The sequence below is a fragment of the Schistocerca nitens genome, chromosome 1 (genome assembly GCF_023898315.1).
Source record: "Schistocerca nitens isolate TAMUIC-IGC-003100 chromosome 1, iqSchNite1.1, whole genome shotgun sequence".
Lineage (NCBI taxonomy): Eukaryota > Metazoa > Arthropoda > Insecta > Orthoptera > Acrididae > Schistocerca > Schistocerca nitens.
In genome coordinates, this window is record NC_064614.1 from 490,489,899 (window position 1) to 490,510,101 (window position 20,203).

General features: G+C 42.5%; 1 protein-coding gene across 3 annotated transcripts in view; it reads left to right on the forward strand.

The window, feature by feature from the left end:
- The window catches only part of LOC126252582 (ecotropic viral integration site 5 ortholog), a 372,193-nt gene that overhangs the window by 190,772 nt on the left and 161,218 nt on the right, over positions 1-20,203 (forward strand). For 2 of the 3 annotated variants that reach the window (XM_049953486.1, XM_049953501.1), the window contains exon 1: positions 16,058-16,481. The exons of the other annotated variant lie outside the window; for it this stretch is intronic. The gene's annotated coding sequence lies outside the window, so the exon portion shown is untranslated. Of the gene's footprint in view, positions 1-16,057; positions 16,482-20,203 lie in introns of those variants that run through there. 3 annotated transcript variants of the gene reach the window in all.

Below are 20,203 nucleotides of genomic sequence, written 5' to 3' on the forward strand. Positions count from 1 at the left end.
TACATCGAAACGCAATTTACAAAAGAAAAACCTCGAACTGGTTACTATCGTCTTACTATTAACCTGATGGGTCAAACAATTGTATAAGCACGTGGTACTGGTCTCACAAAGTACACCCCACGTGGGTTGAACATAAAGAAAAGTTGCTATATTGAAAAATATTGTCAAGACGGGACGTTATAATCTCACGCACATTCGCATTTAAGATTGTTGATCTTAGTTAGAGTTACGGATCCTCAACACGTGGTTCCACTTTACTCACAAAGTAGTGACAAAGCTACTACTGGAAGATATTCTGAACTTCACACTCGAATTACACTGCGTTGCAATTTAAGATAACATAAGATATCTTATATCTAAACCGGAAATAAAGGTGATCAAATTTTCAGTTAGACTGAACTTAAGAAATCCATTGTCCTACGGACTTAGCAGAGACGCGCTTAGCCGGAGATCTTACCATTTCAGACGCTCGCCGTGGACTGACTGCCGTGGGCCCCTACTGAGGGTGCTTCCCAGATACAAACGGAAGTGACCAGAGAGGCAGCTTCCTATACCAACATGACAAGGGACGGACAGGACCATACCAAGAATAGAAACCCTTTTGCTTTTAGAAAGTGTAGCTACCTGTTCCGACGTTGGTCCTACTGTTCTCTAGCAGACAGGCTTGTCTGCTACCATCGAGCATGCAACTAGAAATACATTTGCTCATTCATCCTTTCACACAGAAGGGAAGGGGGATGACAGTATCTTATCATATACAATATATAAAAGAAAGAGAATGTAGGTTCCGTATGAGACTGTGTGACATGAATTACATATAAGCTGTGTTGTTCAAAAAATGGTTCAAATGGCCCTGAGCACTATGGGACTCAACTGCTGAGGTCATCAGTCCCCTAGAACTTAGAACTACTTAAACCTAACTAACCTAAGGACATCACACACATCCATGCCCGAGGCAGGATTCGAACCTGCGACCGCAGCGGTCGCGCTGTTCCAGATTATAGCGCCTAGAACCAGTCCGGCCGGCTTTGGATGACACCTGATATACGTCATAAGAATGCGTTTCCATGATGCAGACACCCAAGTCACCACTATAGGATTGGCATCAAGGACTTAGCATCTCCTTACGATTCAACTCCAGCAGATTATTTAAATCCTATATTCTGTTCGTGTGAGAGTTATCCTAATCATCATGTCCCGAAATGTGAGAGACTAAGCAAGATGAAACTCAAATTTTACGATACTGTTCTTTTCATTGACGCCGGCCGGAGTGGCCGAGCGGTTCTAGGCGCTACTGTCTGGGGCCGCACGACCGCTACGGTCGTAGGTTCGAATCCTGCCTCGGGCATGGATGTGTTTGATGTCCTTAGGTTAGTTAGGTTTAAGTAGTTCTAAGTTCTAGGGGATTGATGACCTCAGAAGTTAAGTCCCATAGTGCTCACAGCCATTTGAACCATTTTTTTTTTTTAAATTGACGTTTGCTGTATATGCCATTAAGCCCGCAGTATATTACGTAAGTGATACATTACACAATTAAAAGAAAATTATGTAAATTGAAGGTGGAGGGGTGAGAAAAGAAAGGAAAGGTAAGGAACTATTGATATCAGCTACATCGGGACTTTTTGCGGAATCAGAAGCGACGAGTGAAAATGTGTGGTGGACCGGGACACGAACCTGGGATCTCCTGCTTGCTAGGCTGTTGCGTTAACACTGCGCCAGCCGGACACAAGAATATCGCAAATGCGCTGACTATCTTGGCACGCTGTCCGGCCGACTGACACTCACACCTAGCACCCCCACTTGTCTGCAGTCCTCTCCGTGTCCTCCTTGCTCGCTAATTTTAGTTTCCCGCCAGAGATCGAACGGAATACACAGGGTAGCGCACGAAAAATCGGCCCCGAGTACTAGACTGGCCTCTGTCGCCCACCAATCGCTTCGAAGTCGTTGTTTGCATTAACTTTTTTGTTTTTTCTTTCCAGCCTAATTATTACATGTTTATCTATTCTGCTCGTAGCGGTCAACAAACCGTGCGTAACTGGCGAACAGTCTGTACTCGGGGCCGGTTTTTCGTGCGCCACCTTATATATCCCCACTGAAGATTGTGGATTTATTGCCCATCGAGACGAATCAATTATATAAATGTGTGGTGTCTGTTCTTTCGGACATGTCCAAAAGAACACACACCACGCAACAAATAATTAAAACAAAATTCTCGCATCACAAAACACAGTAACTTATAGAATCATTATTAACTTTTTTAAGAGTCTGTACAGTGTTTACTGGAACACACACTTTGATATCCTGAAGTTATCAGGGATAAAATACACGGATCGAAAGGTTATCTTTAGCTTGTACAGAAACCAGACTGCAGTTATACGAGGGTCACTCCAAAAGAAATGCACACTATTTTTGTAAAAATACAGTTTTCGTTCTACATGTGTGAAAGTTTTACAGTGTGTAGATACATCCTTCCCGCTTGTTTTCAAACTTAGTTCAAACTGTTCCCGTGAGTGGCACCGTCACAGCATGTCTTCAAGATGGCTCCTACACTTGACGTTCGTCAGAAGCAACGTGCTGTCATAGAATTCCTGTGCTGTGAAAACGAGACAGTGGGAAACATCCACAAGAGGTTGAAAAAGGTGCATGGAGATGCTGCTGTCGATCGCAGTACAGTTAGTTGGTGGGCAAGCAGGTTACGTGATGAAAGCGGGCACGGCAATATTGAGGACTGTCCTTGCAGCAGCAGGCCTCGTACTGCACACTCTCCAGACAATGTGCAGAGAGTTAACTAATTGGTGACTGCTGACTGATGCAAATGTGACGACAGTGAAGAAATTTCAAGCTCGACTGACTCGTATTCGACCACATCGGCAAAAGCAGGATGTTTTGCTTTTGCACGACAACGCACGGCCACATGTCAGTCAAAAAACCATGGAAGCGCTTACAAAACTCGTAGGGACAACACTGAAACACTCGCCTTACAGTCCTGACCTGGCTCCATGTGACTCTCATCTCTTTGGGAAACTGAAAGACTCTCTCTTCGTGGAACAAGGTTTGAAGATAATGACTCCCTTGTGCACGCTGCCAAACAGTGGCTCCAACAGGTTGGTCCAGAATTTTACCGTGCAGGTACACAGGCGCTGGTTCCAAGATGGTGTAAGGCAGTTGAGAGGGATGGAAATTAGTGGAGAAATGAAAATATTGTTCCTAAAGGATGTATCTACACAGTAAAACTTTCAGACATGTAGGATAAAAGATGGATTTTAAAAAAATAGTGTGCATTTCTTTTGGAGTGACCCTCGTATGAGTCGAGGGACGTCAAAAGCAAGTATTAGTTGAGAAGACAGCAAGAAAGGATTGAAACCTATCCCGATGTTATTTAGTCCTTATATTGAACGATCAGTAAAGGCAGCCAAGCAGAAATTCGGAAATGGAGCTTAAATTCAGGGAGAAGAAATAAAAACGTCGACTTTTGCCCTTGACACTGCAGTTTTGTCAAAGAACGCAAACGATCTTGAAGATTAGTTGAAGCGATTGAATGGTTAATTAACTTTCCTTTGTGGGGACCACAGCAATGTAGAATGTTTTGAAAGAAATTTCCATCATTTCACTGTTAATTGTTCATTTATTTTACACAATCATGATTTTGGCTTTATAGCCAACAAGAATAACAATTCAGCGAATGTGTTAAAAATTGTTTTGGAATAGGACTGGAATACTAAGCCCAAGATGAGGAGCAAGACGACAACGAGCGGAGTGAACGAAGTAGATGTTCCCGCTTCTGCATGTTAGCTACAGAGAAATTGCTAGATTCCAGGAATAAGTCAGCCCACAGTTGTTCGCCTGTTGCGCTCAAAACTGTTTCCACGTTTACCGTGCATCACATCACCAGCAGATTAACCAGCAGGACTGCAGAAGACACGTAGAATTCTGTCGCTCGATTCTGTTGCGTCACCAGGACAATAGCTCATTTTTTCAAAGAATTCTCCTTACCGATGAAGCTTCCTTCACAAATCCTGGACAGCTGAATGTGAGATATATGCATTACTGGGAAGCTGAGAATTCATACTGGCTGAGACAGGTTGAACATCAGAAACATTGGAGTAAGAAAGTTTTGTGCAAGATTATTAGAGTCTGCGTGATAGGTACTTACGTCAGTAAAGAAACTTTACCGTATAAAAGATACGCAGAATTTATTACCGAAGTGTTACCGGCTCTCGTAGAGGAAGTAGCACTTGAAGCACGTAGATGCAAGTGGTGCCAGTGTGGCGGGTGCCCGTCTCTCTCTCTCGCTCGTTCGTTGCTAGAAAAGCGCACACCACGTTTTTTTCTGGTCGCTGGACAGGAAGTGAAGGCGTTATCTGTTGGCCTGCATGTTCGTCTGACTCGACGCCTCTGGACTTTTTTCTCTGGGATAAACTCAAAGATGAAGCCTCTGCACAAGTTCCGATGACCCAAGAGGATTTAAAACCTTGCATTGATGCAGCATGAACAATCATATCAATGGAATCTCTTCGGTCTACCCAGAATTCCTGGTTGGCATTTGGAACACTTGGTGGCATAAATGGATTTTTAAGGAAGTTTTTATGACGACATTGTTTTGTGATTTTCTTTTTGCTGCTGTTGCTGGTCTAATTTTGCAGTGTAAGCGTGTATCGTGCATTGAACTCGTGAAGCGAAGTTATTATTTTACTGATGAACTTTCTCTAGATGCCAAGTCCTTTGCCTTCCAGTTGGTGTGCCGGCGCAACTCCATGTAGTCACATGTGGCTAAAATCAGTTTTATGTTAAAGTTTTCTCCACTATTTCGTTTTTGTAAGTAGTCTCTCCTCGCTGCGCCAAGCTGGAACACACCATCAGTCTGACGCGACAGTTCCGAATGACACCACCAACTTCCACATAAGACATTTTCAAAACACATAAATCCTAAAGTTCTTAACATTGTAACTTCTCCGACACTACTATTCAGATTTAGAAGAATGAAACGCCGTTGTACTCGTCTCTTTTAGAATTAAAATTCTAGTAGCAGAAATTACTGTTGTTTCGTTTGAAAAACCGAAGTTGATACAGATGTCTCTATGACTGATATTTATTTATTTATTTGCTTATTTAGCCTGACCCCTTAAGGCCCTCTCTTACATATATTACCAAAACATTCATGAAAATGATAACAATCTTAGAGATGATAATAACCCAATAATAGTAATAATAATAATAATAATAATAATAATAATAGTTCACAATAATGAAAGTAAGGATAAATGGCAATAATAACAGTAATAATAAAGCAAAATGCATTAAAAATAATATAGACTAGTTTAGAACAACTTAAATAATGTTTAGTACTGTCAGAAAAAGAAAGGATGAAGAACAAGAAAATTGGAATGACAGTAATAGTGGCTGTTAGGAGAGGACTTGATTCAAGTAAATAACTCTGTAAGCGAGGAGAAGGGAAAAGTTGTAAGGGGAGGGGGGATTGAAGAGTGTGGGCTGCAGACCAGTATGTGGGAGAGATAGCTATTGCGAGAGAAGGTGAGCCATTAGCTGCTTTTTGAAGCCTGGAAGTGATTTAATTTCTCTGATATTTTGAGGAAGATTGTTCCAAAGTCGGGTCCGGATACAGAAAATGATTTAGAAAACATGACGGTATTGTGTGGTGGTACTGAGAGGATCTTACTTTGTTGAGATCGAGTATTTCTGCTGTGCTGTTCAGATAGTAATGTAATGGCTGAGGATAAGTAAGAGGGAGTCTGATGGTTGAGAAGACGATGGAGTGTGGTAGTCCCTGAGTTTATCAGCACATAGCCATGATAATTGTTCGTAGGCTGCAGTGATATGATCGTAATAACGAACGTCACAAATATATCGGACGCAAGCATTCCTCGCCAGTTCAAGCCTGCGAGAGTTTTCGAAGAATAGCATCGCCATAGTCGAGAATAGGGAATGTTAGAGATTCTACGAGCTTCTTCTTAAGCTCGAATGGAAATACTTTTTTATATTTCTGTAGACAATGAAGGGATACAGAAACTTTCTTGCAGGCTACAGTAGTGTGTTCAGTCCAGTCTAAGTGGTGGTCCAGGATTATCCCCCTGTTCTTTGCAGAAGGGGAAAAGATTATTTCAGTGCCATTTAAAATTAAGCATGCAAGAGATTCTCTGTGTTGTGTTGTAATAAGGCTTTTGTTTGGGTAAACGTCATTTAATGAATTTTTTACAATTCGTTCGTGTAAAAAGGGAATTACGATTTCTTAGACGGTTCAGGAAATAACTGAGGTGAAGAGCTAAATTACCCCTTGTACAATAAAGTGTGTTAGAGCAATTTCTAGTGAAGTCAAATGATTCTCAAACAAACATTGCAGTTTGCTTCACTTTCGACATGAAACATTCTTAGTCTTATTTACATTGTTACTCTGTAATGAGCCACCGGAGACCACGAGACCCTCATACGAAAATACTCAGATAATTTCCCTAAACCACCTCTGGGATTTTGTAGGGGGATTTCGGGTTGGCCTGTGTAATCCTTCGCTCTGTACTCGGCATTCTTACCGGGTTTACCTCCAGCGTCCGTTGTGTAAACTGATACCTTTACCGTATGGCTGCGACTTTTCCGCCTCTGAAATTATGTACTCGTAAAGATGTATCTGTGGATGCTGTATCCTATTCAGGGTGTAACACGGATAGACAAGAAACTCGCGAAACCAAATGAGCAACACGTTGCCAGCGATGTGGAAGCGGCTATGCGTAGGTATGCGGGCTGGACGACCCTTGCTGCCTTATACGGCTTCGCAGCACAGCTGTACTCTAGTGCTGCGAAGGTCATTTGGGCTTGCGGAACATTCACGAAGCCGCTTTGAAGTGTAGAGTAACTGGCTTGCAGTTAGCTGTCGATGCTCCAGACTAGCGGTTTCAAGGCACTATTGTGAAATTAACTGCAAAAAAATCGCGTTTCTCTTACTTTTCAGGGTTTTCCTGGCAGTACCATTTTACAGTAGTGGGTCATTCCATGAGAACTGTAGGCTGTGTTACGCCTGTAACACTTCCTGTTCCTTTGCTTAGTGTCACATCAACACAGCTCGCAGCAATAAAACTTCGCTGTTTATTGTTTATATTCATGTCGATCTGTTTTTTTTTTTTTTTTTTTTTTTTTTTTTTTTTTTTTTTTTTTTGGAAGGGGGGGGGGGTACTCGTATTTCATAATACTTCGTTGTAACTGTACAAATGTTACGTTCGTAGTCATAGTAGGGCCCTAGGGTTCCATTTTTGTTAACACAAATACAGTTGCCACTGTAGTCAGGATTATCGGGATTATTATTTATCTCTTTTACCTTCTACACGACACAATTCTAGAAATATTTCCTACTCACAAATATTTCTTTTAATTACGGTATAGTGTCTGAAATAGGACGTTTGCGATGAGTGAGATGTTACATCGTTATGGTAACTTCGCCGTAATCCAAGCACCCGAAAATGTCGCGTTACTGGCGATTCTTATCCCGTAAATACTGATGAATATGAAAATAAATGCACGTAAGGAGTTTGAATGTTCTTTTATGCAGACACACATACATGGCGGTCAATATCTACACAGTTCATACGTGCACGCCAAAAACTGAAACATAAAATGATCAGTCATAATCAAACAATACTTGAGATCGTCAACAGAGCATAGATGTTATCTTCTGAATATAGCGACTTTTTTATGCTTGTGTACTTGAAGAGCGACTGCACTGTTACTTTTTTCCGCGGTTTAACTTCCTGTGAAGGGTGAAAAATCTGCATAAACTATTGAACTGCATCATAATACGGTTATGGCTGTCATGGGTTTTATCTTTGATAACAGTCTACATACCGAAATTGTAATAATAAAAATAAAATCCTTCACAGCCATAAGCCGAATATGACGTCCTTTCAATTATTTCTAAGCACCATTATTTTAATTTTGCATGTTAAGAATTTTGTCCAAACTTTGTAGAAATTCTCTAAGTCGCTTTAAGACTTTTCTATTCAATATTGTGTAGAAACAAGTGGGTATGTCGTTGTTACAAAAGCAGACAGCGTTCTTTATAAGTAACATCTGTTGACGATCTGTAGCATAACATCTGGTTAATGTTTTTAGCGTATGTCCTATCGCCGTTTTTGATTTTTTTAATTGTGTTTCTATTTTTTTCGGGGTACGTGTAGATTTACATTATGAGTTTCTTCATAATGAAAAAGCACAAAATCCCGCGAGACTTTACTTTCAGATGCTTCACTAACTGTAGGTCAAAAAATAGTAATGAGTAATTTTCACTAGTTTGATTTTGAGTGATGTTACAGTAACGAAGTAGCAGCTCACAAACACCAGCGTAACATTTACGACGTTATAGTGTAATAAAAATTCAGTTAGCAATGGGAATTATTTCCCGAAATGATTCGTTATACGAAAAAAAGAAATAATGAGTACAGACAAAACCGAAACAATAGTTTTCACAGTCACGCGCTTTAAATAGTCACTTTAAAATGGACAAAAATGTTAGATGATAAGAGGAATGTTAAGTGTGTAATCTATATACGTATCATTCACACATACTAAGTGTGTTTCACCCTTGTGTCAAGTGAAATTTCTGGAATGGATTCTCGCTTCCCACGCCCGGGTTCCCGGGTTCGATTCCCGGCGGGGTCAGGGATTTTCTCTGCCTCGTGATGGCTGGGTATTGTGTGCTGTCCTTAGGTTAGTTAGGTTTAAGTAGTTCTAAGTTCTAGGGGACTTATGACCACAGCAGTTGAGTCCCATAGTGCTCAGAGCCATTTGAACCAATCTGAAATGGAACTGAGTGAGCGGCTCGGCATTTGCATAGGCGCCGACGCCTGTAAATGTATTATATGTAGGCCTATGTACAAGGTGATTCCGTAATGATGTTAGAAACTTTCTAGGATGATGGAGAAGGATAAATCTATCAATTTGAGGTAAGTTTCCCTGTACCGGAAGCGAACGAGTCTTGAGTTATAAGAGGAATACGTTCTCATACCTCTCGCGGTGGAATACATGTATCGGTACTGTTTTTGCTTATACTGTAGGATAGGCAACTTTCAGAGACGAAAACAAGGAAAAAATGTCGAGTAAACATGGGCTGTAAAATGCATAGCTGAGGAGTTATGGGCAATTGTTCGTGTTCCCTACTGTGAAAGACATCTCCTCTATTAAAAAAATAAAATAAAATAAAATAAAATGCTCTTAGCTCTTAAGGTATGCATTTTAGAGCCCATGTTTACTAGACCCTTTTTTGTTTTGGTCCACCTACCACCTCTGAAAGTTACTTACGCTACAGTCTTAATTACAACAGTATCGGTACACATATTCCTGTCAAAAGTGTCAGAACGGTTTTCGCTTATAACTTTCGACTCGTTCCTTTCCGCTACAGTAACTCAGTTGGTATAGCACTTGCCTGCGAAAGGCAAAGGTCCCGAGTTCGAGTCTCGGTCCGGCACACAGTTTTAATCTGCCAGAAGTTTCATATCAGCGCACACTCCGCTGCAGAGTGAAAATCTCATTCTGGTAACATGCCCCAGGCTGTGGCTAAGCCATGTCTCCGCAATATCCTTTCTTTCAGGAGTGCTAGTTCTGCAAGGTTCGCAGGAGAGCTTCTGTAAAGTTTGGAAGGTAGAAGACGAGGTACTGGCAGAAGTAAAGCTGTGAGGACGGGGCGTGAGTCGTGCTTGGGTAGCTCAGTTGGTAGACCACTTACCCACGAAAGGCAAATGTCCCGAGTTCGAGTCTCGGTTCGGCACACAGTTTTAATCTGCCAGGAAGTTTCACCTTTGAGAAGATTAAAAAATGGGATGGTTCTTTTAGATACACCCTGTATACTAGTAGAGACACGATAAAGAGGAACATACCAAAATTACATATACAAAGTACCTGTCGTGACTCCGCGCCGCACAATGACATCGAATCAAACAAACTTTGTAGATGACATGACAAAAATATTACAAATAAACTCTATCAGAGTCATTTCCAGAGGGTACTAGATGAATGTTAAGGTCTATGACCACAGACACAAAAAGCCAGATACGCCACTGAGTGGCATGTCAGGTGAATGAGTAGGCTAATGTAGTAACTATATCTGCTGTTCCGAGTATTACTCCTAACAACAGCCCTGATGCACTTGTGACGGTTTTCGTACCTTGAAATAGACGCGACCAGGATCACTCGTGGTACCCCCTAACGTCCCAGACCACCACGCTAGGCGTTTGTCCAGTGTGACGCTGGAAAATGTACTCTGCTGAGGTCTGCAAATAGAGCGTTTCGCTCGCCCAGACTCGCTCGAGCCCATCGCGCGCGGGCTTGGTTTGCCGAGTACGAACGCTCAAAGCGGGCGTGCTGTAATCGAGCCAGGCGCCTAGGTGAGTGGAGCGCAGAGGCGCTGCTGTTGCCACCGTTTAAATGAGGCAGGTCTTAGTGTCTTGTGTGTCGCTTCTGACATAACGCCGCCAGTTGACTGAACTACACTCACATCAATTTGTTTAAGCGGTAGGGGTGTACTCCTGGGCGGCAGTTTCGATTCGCGACATCATTGTGATCCATAAGAGAAAATAGCGTGCTTTATGCAACAACGAAATTTTGGAAACAGTTTGGAGTTTCACAGGAAAGCTATGTAACTACCAACTTTTTTGGTCTCGTAATGAAAAATCACATTGTTTTTTATAACACCATCTGCTTAATTGATTCAAATTAACGTGTGTAAACTTGACCACCTAAGAAATTAGGAGCCTGACAAGAACAAAATTGTTTCCTAATTATTCCCTGTTGGCGTAATTACAACGAATTGACTCGTTTCGGATCAAGTTTGCTTCCTTCGTCCGATATAGCGTTCCAAACCGCACTGAAACTTTTTCGCTAGTCACATCTGATATTGGAGCACAAAACAATCTTCTCGATAAATTTGATAGTTTGGGAAAGAGACTATGGCTACGCTTTCACCTCTCAAGCGGATTTTCGTCGTCACGACTATCCATTCGGATTCAGCACAAGTAGATTGAATGTGACGTGGCCCACATTCTAGTCGCTCCAAAAATAGAGACTTCAGCTTTTTGGCTGCTGAATGCGGCTGACATTCTCTCAAAGGCCATAAATAAATATTTACAGATACAACAAAACCGGAGTAAGATATTACTGTCACGTTATAATTTTGTCCTACCTTATGAGAAACATATTTCATCGTACAATTGACGCACAGTATTTAACGTCTCAACTCTTTCAGACAGACACCATTTCCAGTAATCGGAACGGCGGCTACGGAATTTCGACTTATCTGCGAGGCGGAGACAGCGATGTTTCAGTACTCGTAGTATCTACAGTTAATAGACGATAATACGACCGTTGTATTGCACTGCCAAAATATCGGCGTTTTGCAGTTAAGTGCAAGCAGAGTGTCTATAGTAATTTAAGCGTATATTCGGGCTCTGTTTTACACTGACTTTCAGTATGTGCACCCACAAAAAAAAAAAAAAAAAAAAAAAAAAACTGAATTGGAAACTTTTCGCCTTCCAGCATTCCACTTCCATCTTTGAATGGCTCTAAAAATGTCACGAGGTCTTTTGCAGAGTTGCTTTTGAAACCAGTAAGTTTTTCAGATACACCTCTCTCCGGTCGCCATTCCATAATTTTCCCCTGCTGCCTTACTACTGCCTTACTACATACTGTAGCATTCTAAACAAGTTGTTCCACTTCCTCTCCTTTTCTTTATCCAAACTTCTTTGCATCGAATTCTCGTCACTAGTTTTCTTCATGAAACGCACGCTATCTGTAGCAGCTTAAGTTGTGGATAAACCACTCCCAGACAATTTATCAATTAATCGTCATCCATCATGTGTTTTAGGACTGTATTCGAAATACGTCTAATGCATGCATAATGCTGAAGGGATTGCATATATTAGTGCCTTGGTCAGTGGCAAATGAAACCTTATTAAAACGCTACGAATTTATTACCAACACTTTGGAAAATGTTTCCTCGATGTAGTTCTTAATAAATTGCTCATTTTTTTTCTTCTTCTCAGAAAAGTGAGTTGTCACCAACATCATATTTCGCAGTGCCTAATCTCGACAATAGAAGTGCGCAGTACTAGATAGGTAACACATTTTCCTATATTCATCGGTCCACATATCCGCTATACATCCACATACATTCACGCCTATGGCGTGGGTAATGCTGGACATCATACTCACTCGTATTTCATCGGCTTGTCTCTCAGTGTTTCGTGCTACCATAATAGGGTGAAACAAAATGTTGGAAATGTCCAACATTAACCAATTATGAATCGACATTTAAAGTTTCTGACATAAAGAGAGAAATCGTACAATTAATGTTAATGTAAATGGACAAAGGTCTCTGGCACACGTTTCTAGGGACCTTATTAATTACTTTAGCTTTCACTGAAACTACTAAGGCTTCAGAATGTACGCTTTGTCGTGTTCTGTAGACTTGTGGCATCAGATGTTTGGTGGCGGATCTGAAAAACAGGACAACAGAGCACTTGCCACAGTACCTGTAGCCGACATCCTTATCAGTCACTAATGAAAATCTCTCCCAAACATTGTTACAACTATTGTCGTTCGCGCTCAGGGTATTTTATTTCGAATTAAGTTTCGCTTTCGCACTCTCCTTCCTCGCGCCTTCACGTCCCATCCAACAGCGTGCAACTGAGCATCGCTCGGGTAACTGTAGTAGGCTGAAGGACAATTCGAGGGTGAGACGCTCGAAGTCGAGTGCGGTTGCTCCCGCAGTCCAAAGCGGCTGTATTGACTTCTGGCAGACTTACGCGGAACTACCAGCACACAGCAATTTCTATGAGAGTATATATAAGATGCAGACCTCTAGTCCTCTGGAAAATGCCTTTCATCTCTACATCGCCTCACGTGTACTGAACGGATGCTTTGGTGCAAATAAAAGCGAGGCTCGAGAAAAGGCACAATGTGTTGCCAGCCGACATATCACTGTCTCTATTGAGAACCCATTAGAGGTGGCCGTGACTTTGATCTGCCACCAACGCCATCCTGTCCAAAGAAATGTAGGCACATGTCCACATGCATGCAACAAACTCTGACGAATTACTGGGATGAGTATGGCACAACTGTAGCACTACTCCAATTTGTTGTGCCAACTCAACTCTCAAGATTTAGATTCACAGTCCACCAGTGATACGTGGAAACGTGTCTTTCATTCCATGCTAACTTCTGATTCCATAGACTATTACCAAGTTCCCAATTCGATTGGTTGCTTCAGATGAAAGTCTTCCTAACATGGTTCACAGTAGTACGTAAAATCAACTTCAGCTACTTCTATTGTTGTTGTTATTGAGTGGCCTTAGGTTGATTATGTTCTATGATGACTTAATGGATAGCTTCTTTGTACAGTTCGACGGCTAAACGAATGAATATTGATAATATCAGACCAATAGCAGCTGTTAAGATAACAATCGAGTCCACGAGAAAAAATTTTTAATCCAGATTCTCTCTACTTTCGTCAGCTTAACTATCTCTCTCAAATAAGTTTTCTGTATCATGATACCGTGCCGTAACAGCCATTCAAGCTTGGTCATCCAAATCTTGAACGAGATTTTTGGATTTATCTCTTCTACCTTTGGTTAATTAGTTGTTTACTAATATGAAACTTCCTGGCAGATTAAAACTGTGTGCCCGAACGAGACTCGAACTCGGGACCTTTGCCTTTCGGGGGCAAGTGCTCTACCATCTGAGCTACCGAAACACGACTCACGCCCGGTCCTCACAGCTTTAAATCTGCCAGTATCTCGTCTCCTACCTTCCAAACTTCACAGAAGCTCTCCTGCGAACCTTGCAGAACTAGCACTCCTGAAAGAAAGGATACTGCGGAGACATGGCTTAGCCACAGCCTGGGGGATGTTTCCAGAATGAGATTTTCACTCTGCAGCAGAGTGTGCGCTGATATGAAACTTCCTGGCAGATTAAAACTGTGTGCCCGAACGAGACTCGAACTCGGGACCTTTGCCTTTCGCGGGCAAGTGCTCTACCATCTGAGCTACCGAAGCACGACTCACGCCCGATCCTCACAGATTTAATTCTGCCAGTATCTCGTCTCCTACCTTCCAAACTTTACAGAGTGCTAGTTCTGCAAGGTTCGCAGGAGAGCTTCTGTAAAGTTTGGAAGGTAGGAGACGAGATAAGATACTGGCAGAATTAAAGCTGTGAGGACCGGGCGTTAGTCGTGCTTCGGTAGCTCAGATAGTAGAGCACTTGCCCGCGAAAGGCAAAGGTCCCGAGTTCGAGTTTCGTTCGGGCACACAGTTTTAATCTGCCAGGAAGTTTCATATCAGCGCACACTCCGCTGCAGAGTGAAAATCTCATTCCAGTTGTTTACTAATTTAGATTATTCGCAGTATGCCTCTCCAGCACCATTAGTCACAACCATCTACCTTACCATCAATTTCTCGATTATCTTGTACATCTGACTGTGTTAACTTCAGCTGCAAAACATATCCTGCTATACACATAACACATTTCGGTATCTATGTCTATATGACTTACAGTATGTGGCCGAGGGTATTTCATGCGCCATTGACGCTTACCTCGTTTCCTATTCCAGTCGTGAAAGGTACTCCGAAAGAACGACTGCTAGTAAGACTTAGTATCGACTCGAATCTCCCTAGTTTTGATCTGACGGTCTTTTAGTGTGATACGGGTGGGAGAAGGCAATATATTGGTTGACTATTCTAGGAGCGGATATTCTCCAAATTTTAACAATAACACACGTAACGCTCATGTTGAAGCGTCTACCACTGGAGGCGGATGAGTATCTCTGTGATGATTTTGCGCTTAAATAACTCTGTAGCGAAATGGGGCTATTCTTCTTCGGATCTTCTCTATTTTCTCTCTGTCTTACCTGTTACGTACACCAGAATGACGAACAGTATTCAAATAGTGGTCGAACGAGGGTTTTGTAAGTTACCTCCTTCGTGGGTGGACTACTCTTCCTGATGATTCTTCTAATAAATCCGACGACCGCCTTTCTTGAGATTAGATTTATGCCGTTGTTCCACTTCTGTTCGCTCCTTACACGTACTCCGAGATGCTTAGTGGGTGTAACTTTTCTCAATGATTGTTCGGCAGTAATGTCCAATCAAACTTTCCATGTCCTTGTACGCTGTTGGTGTGTACATTCACTCTGTTCTAAAGTAATATATTATTTTAATGAATGCATGCCATGTTAAAGTAAGACAGAAAAATATATGGATCGTAGCCCTGCGTAAATTTCTCGGAAAGACTTACCCACTTAACCTCACTGGCACAGATAACAAAAAAAAAAAAAAACATCGTACCGCTGGTGAATGTAGTCATACAAAATAGTGTATAAGACGTGCACCTGAAAATAGCAGCTAGTGTCGAAACGCGTCGTGCTGAAGTATATGTAAATATTAAACATGAATGAAGCAGCAAATTATGCTGTTTATAGAATTCGTAAGAGAGCTCCAGACCTCAGTTAGATTCATGTAACACTGTTACATTTAATTATATACTGTCGTGTACTGATACTACGGACGCACAAACAGAATTTACACGTTTATACATTGCATACATAAATATAGTTAGTTACCTACGAATCTAATAAGCGCTGCCCGCATCTCGTGGTCGTGCGGTAGCGTTCTCGCTTCCCACGCCCGGGTTCGATTCCCGGCGGGGTCAGGGATTTTCTCTGCCTCGTGATGGCTGGGTGTTGTGTGCTGTCCTTAGGTTAGTTAGGTTTAAGTAGTTCTAAGTTCTAGGGGACTTATGACCACAGCAGTTGAGTCCCATAGTGCTCAGAGACATTTGAACCAATAAGCGCTGCCAGTGACTACCCTCTGTACTTCACGACGCTGTCAGTTCTCAGAGTGAGAACCGTGAGTCGCAACGCTGAAGGGCAGCGAACTGGCTGTCCAGCGGAACGACGAGCGAGGTAGGCGGCCGGCTGGTGTACGCGGCCGCCGCGTGGCAGCGCCACCGTAGCATAGGAGGCGCTGCGTGGGCAGAGCTGTCGCCGCCGATCCAGTCGTTGTGTTGCAGTCGGACGGAGACAGTGGCAGGTGTTGGGGGCTTCGCGCTCGCCCGCAACGCTCGTGTAACGGTGCTCGCGCTTGCCAGGTGAAGGCCGACCTGATGACGTGTCGTTTCTGCGCTCCGTAAGCGAACAATTCCGCATAAGATCGCAACTTTCCCAGTGATATTAACAGCCTCGGCGGCCGCGGGTGGGCAACCGCCTGCTTGGAATGTGATCGAGCTGTCGGAGTCACCTGTTCGTTGGGAACTGTGAAGTGAAATTCATTTGCTTCGATTTCTGCGCATCGAACGGATAGCAGTCACGAAGCAAAAATTTTGGTCGGGGTGACTGGTTCACAGAAGTGTTTCCGTTTGTGTTCTTTTATTTATCCTGGACATCGCTTTCCATCTGTGACGTGACATTGTACTCTAGCAAGACGCAGAGACTTTAGGTAAGTGTTATTAAAAAGTTATTACACGTTACTCTAAAAATATTGTGTGATAGTGCTACACACAGTACCAAATTTTTACCTGCGAATTTTGCAGAAGTAACATCTGTGACCATTGATGTTATTTGAATGCTTTGGATCTAGAAAACCGTACAATCATCTCTTCTTTTAACACAAAAAAGCATGAGATATGTTCAAAATACATTCGCTTTTAGTTCACGACCAGTCGTTGGTTATTTATCGTCTTCTCAAGTGTTTACTCGTTTGTATATCGTTAACGTTCCTGTTCGGAGTTCTCGGGAGGGACAGGTACATGCGCGTGTGCACTTGCTAGCCACCTGCTGTGTGTTTTTCCGGTGCGCACAAAGGGACAGTCAGGCTCAGCGGGGACGGCATTGTAACGAGCTTATAAACGTCTCTACGCACTCACGAACAGTCAAGCCAGGCTCTCCGCTCATGAACCACTGGCGAGAACGTTGCTCGCAAGTGGATACCCATCTTAAGAGTAGCGCATGCCATTGACGGCTGGGCATCTGAAACGCAACAGCTGCTTCTCGCAACTCTGTTGTCTTTTATTATCGTGTCCACAAACTGGCCACGTCCGCCTTTGCAGAAGTTCGGTAATACGCTCTTGAATAGATTATTTTGTGGCGTATTAAATTTATACGCTATAAAGGATGGGCATTGGGTGGCGTTCGAAATATGTTGTTTTCAGTCTAGACCTGCAGTGAAAGCCAAGGGCGCTTGTACGGTAATTTTCATTTTTGGGGGAGGGGGGGGGGGGTAGACTTGGGGGTATGGAGTATTTTTAATATTTTGTAAAAAGAATAGCGTCTTGTAAGTAGCCAAAAGAAAGTTTCAGTTCCAAAAGTGTTAAAAAACTACGTACCGATTTCTAAACCATTTCTACACCATAACTGAGAGTGAGAGATAGGGCGTCATCGATCTAGGTGGAAACTATGTCAATGTTTTTCTCCCTGGAGACGATAGTTTTCAGCAAAATGTTTTACTCGGTTTTCGATGCCTCTATAATTCGGCGCTTCCCTATAAGTGTAGCGGCATCTGTGTCTTTGCAATGCTTGTAGCAGTTTAGTGTACAGTGCTTCTTTATCGCACTGGAGGTTCGGGCAACGAGTGCGGGTGAAACGGATGTTGAAGCGAGCGGCCCCCGCCGTAACGCGAGAGTGCGCCTGCACCCGGCGGCCGCTGTTGCATGCCTGGGCTGGCGACTTTCATCTGTAACCTCGTTCCCTCCTCCCCCACTAGCGCGCTCCCCTGCTTAGCTCACTGAGTCGGCCGAGCCCCGTGTTGGCTTCACTTCGACAGTTCGATTCACTTCTGGAACAGCTGCTAAGTGTGGCTCGCAATTTATAACTGCGTGGCCATTTCCTATTTGTTGTTGGCTTTGCTATGTCCAAGGAAGACTTATTTACATTCATATGCAGACGAGAGAAAATGCTCGACTCTGTAGTGGAAGAAACTTTGTAGGTAAATAACGCTCATCTTTATGTAGTCTCCTTTTATGTCATAAATTGCTCTAGCTGTGGGTACAGGTCAGGAGCTGCCAAAATTAGTAAATGGGAAGAATGTTCCATAAATCTCACCTTAAAGTCCTTCGATTTTCTCTTTACATAAGCGTCTTTTGGCAAATGTATTTTCTGAATTTTTACTAAAAATAAGACTTTTTCATGTACTTTCTCGTTTATTTGGGTCAGGGGGTTAGCGTTATAAGCCGATTAGTGGTTTCTCGTTCCCAAGGCAATCAGTAAGAGAAGTCCCTTTAGTAACTCGGCAAACATTGGCCATAACCTTGCCGGAAGATGAAATCGATATTTTACATGCATGGCCACCAGCTTCGACATGACTGTTTCGCCAGCTGCGACATCGTCGCGAAAAAACAATGACCGGTTTTTGTTAACAGATTACCGGTTTCGGTCGTTAATGACCATCATATCTGTTTCATAAAAACAAAGTCCTAATGTACTGCAGCTATAGAGGCATCGTCAAATATTAAATGCGGAATCAGCACCAGCATCGTCAAATACACAAAAATAACATCACATGCACGAGTCCTCTGTTTATGAAACAGATCTGATGATGGTCATTAAAGACCGAAACCGGTAATCTGTTAACGAAAAGTTTGTGACCATAGACGTAAATTAAAGGAAACTTAGTACTGTTTCGCATCGTGCGGTAGACGTTCCTTTGCGTTTTGTATTTGTCATAGTTAAAAAGCTATGGCGTTGATTTTGCGAAATGCTTCCTAATACAACAAAATGGTTCAAATGCTCTGAGCACCATGGCACTTAACATCTAAGGTCATCAGTCCCCTAGAACGTAGAACTACTTAAACCTAACTAACCTAAGGACACTCACATCCATCCCGAGGCAGGATTCGAAGGTGCGACCGTAGCGGTCGCGCGATTCCAGACTGAAGCGCCTAGAACCGCTCAGCCACACCCCTAATACAACAGTTCTTGTAAAAGATGCTGTATTCTTTCATTAATGTTCAGGAATCGTCTCCGTAGCCGAAAGGTTTTATTTTTTGGCCGGCGCAGTAGCCTAGTCTCTTTGGTCAAGGGACTGGCCACTCTCAACGAGAGAATGTGAGAGATGTCATGCGACATCCCCAGAGAACTCCTGACAAACTAAAAAAAATGAAGAAACACATCGAAAGAACGAAGACCAAAAGAAAAATGTTAGCGTCACTGCATTATGTGCAGGACGACCAGGGTTCAATTCCCGCTACATTCTGCGGTTTTTTTTCTGAAATGGGTAGGTCTGGTACGGGGTCCACTCAGTCCTTTTAAGGCCAAATGGGGAGCTGCTTGAATAAAGAAGCTGCGGCATCATCAGGGTTCATCTACTGACGATAATGGCTGGAGGGACTTGCAACCAGCTGATCAAATATCCCACGTCCTTAGGTCACTCGGCGTACTCCCTTGAAGGCAGGGGTCGGGTCAGGCCCAGGGTCTAATTAGTGAGTGTTGTTTAATGTTTAGGGATGACCTCGGTGTGCACCATCTATAAAAGAAGAAAATATACATAGTGTTTTATTTTAAAATGGAGCAAATTCCGTAAGTCTTTATGCTTTTCATTTCTGTGTGTGGTCAACCGAGCAAAACAGAACAGTAAAGCCTATCTGAGCAGAACTATCCCCTGCTCAATTTGACATCTGACTTCAGTGTTGTGCAAAATTGATCCTGTGGTCATCTCTCGCAAGGAGAGATCCCTAGCTGCTGGATTAACTTTTAGAAAAAATGTGTACAGTGATGTAGATTAAGGTGTAAGGGATCACATCCTGCAACCATTCACCCTGCTGGGCCATCTTTTGCGAGTAATCGATGAAAAAAATTCAGAATTTCGCATGATGATCTATAGCTTTAAATAAGTAACAATTATAGACTGGGAGCACAGCCCAATGGTGGCCCTCTGTAATAAAATAATAATAATAATAATAATAAAACAACTAGATGAACAGTTCGATTAACTTGAACAGGTGTCATGGGACGTCCGCCCCGGACAAATGCAACGAACATTAACTAACAAAATGAGATCAACAAAAAAGAAAAAAAAGCGTTTAAGGTACTGACCTAACATGCAATAGGTCTTCGGTTCAAATCTCGTAAGGTCCATTGATTTTTTGTGTTGTTAAATCTTTATCGAGTGACTGATCATTATTTTCATTCAATTAATTGGTTAATATGAAATTTCTTTTATTTATA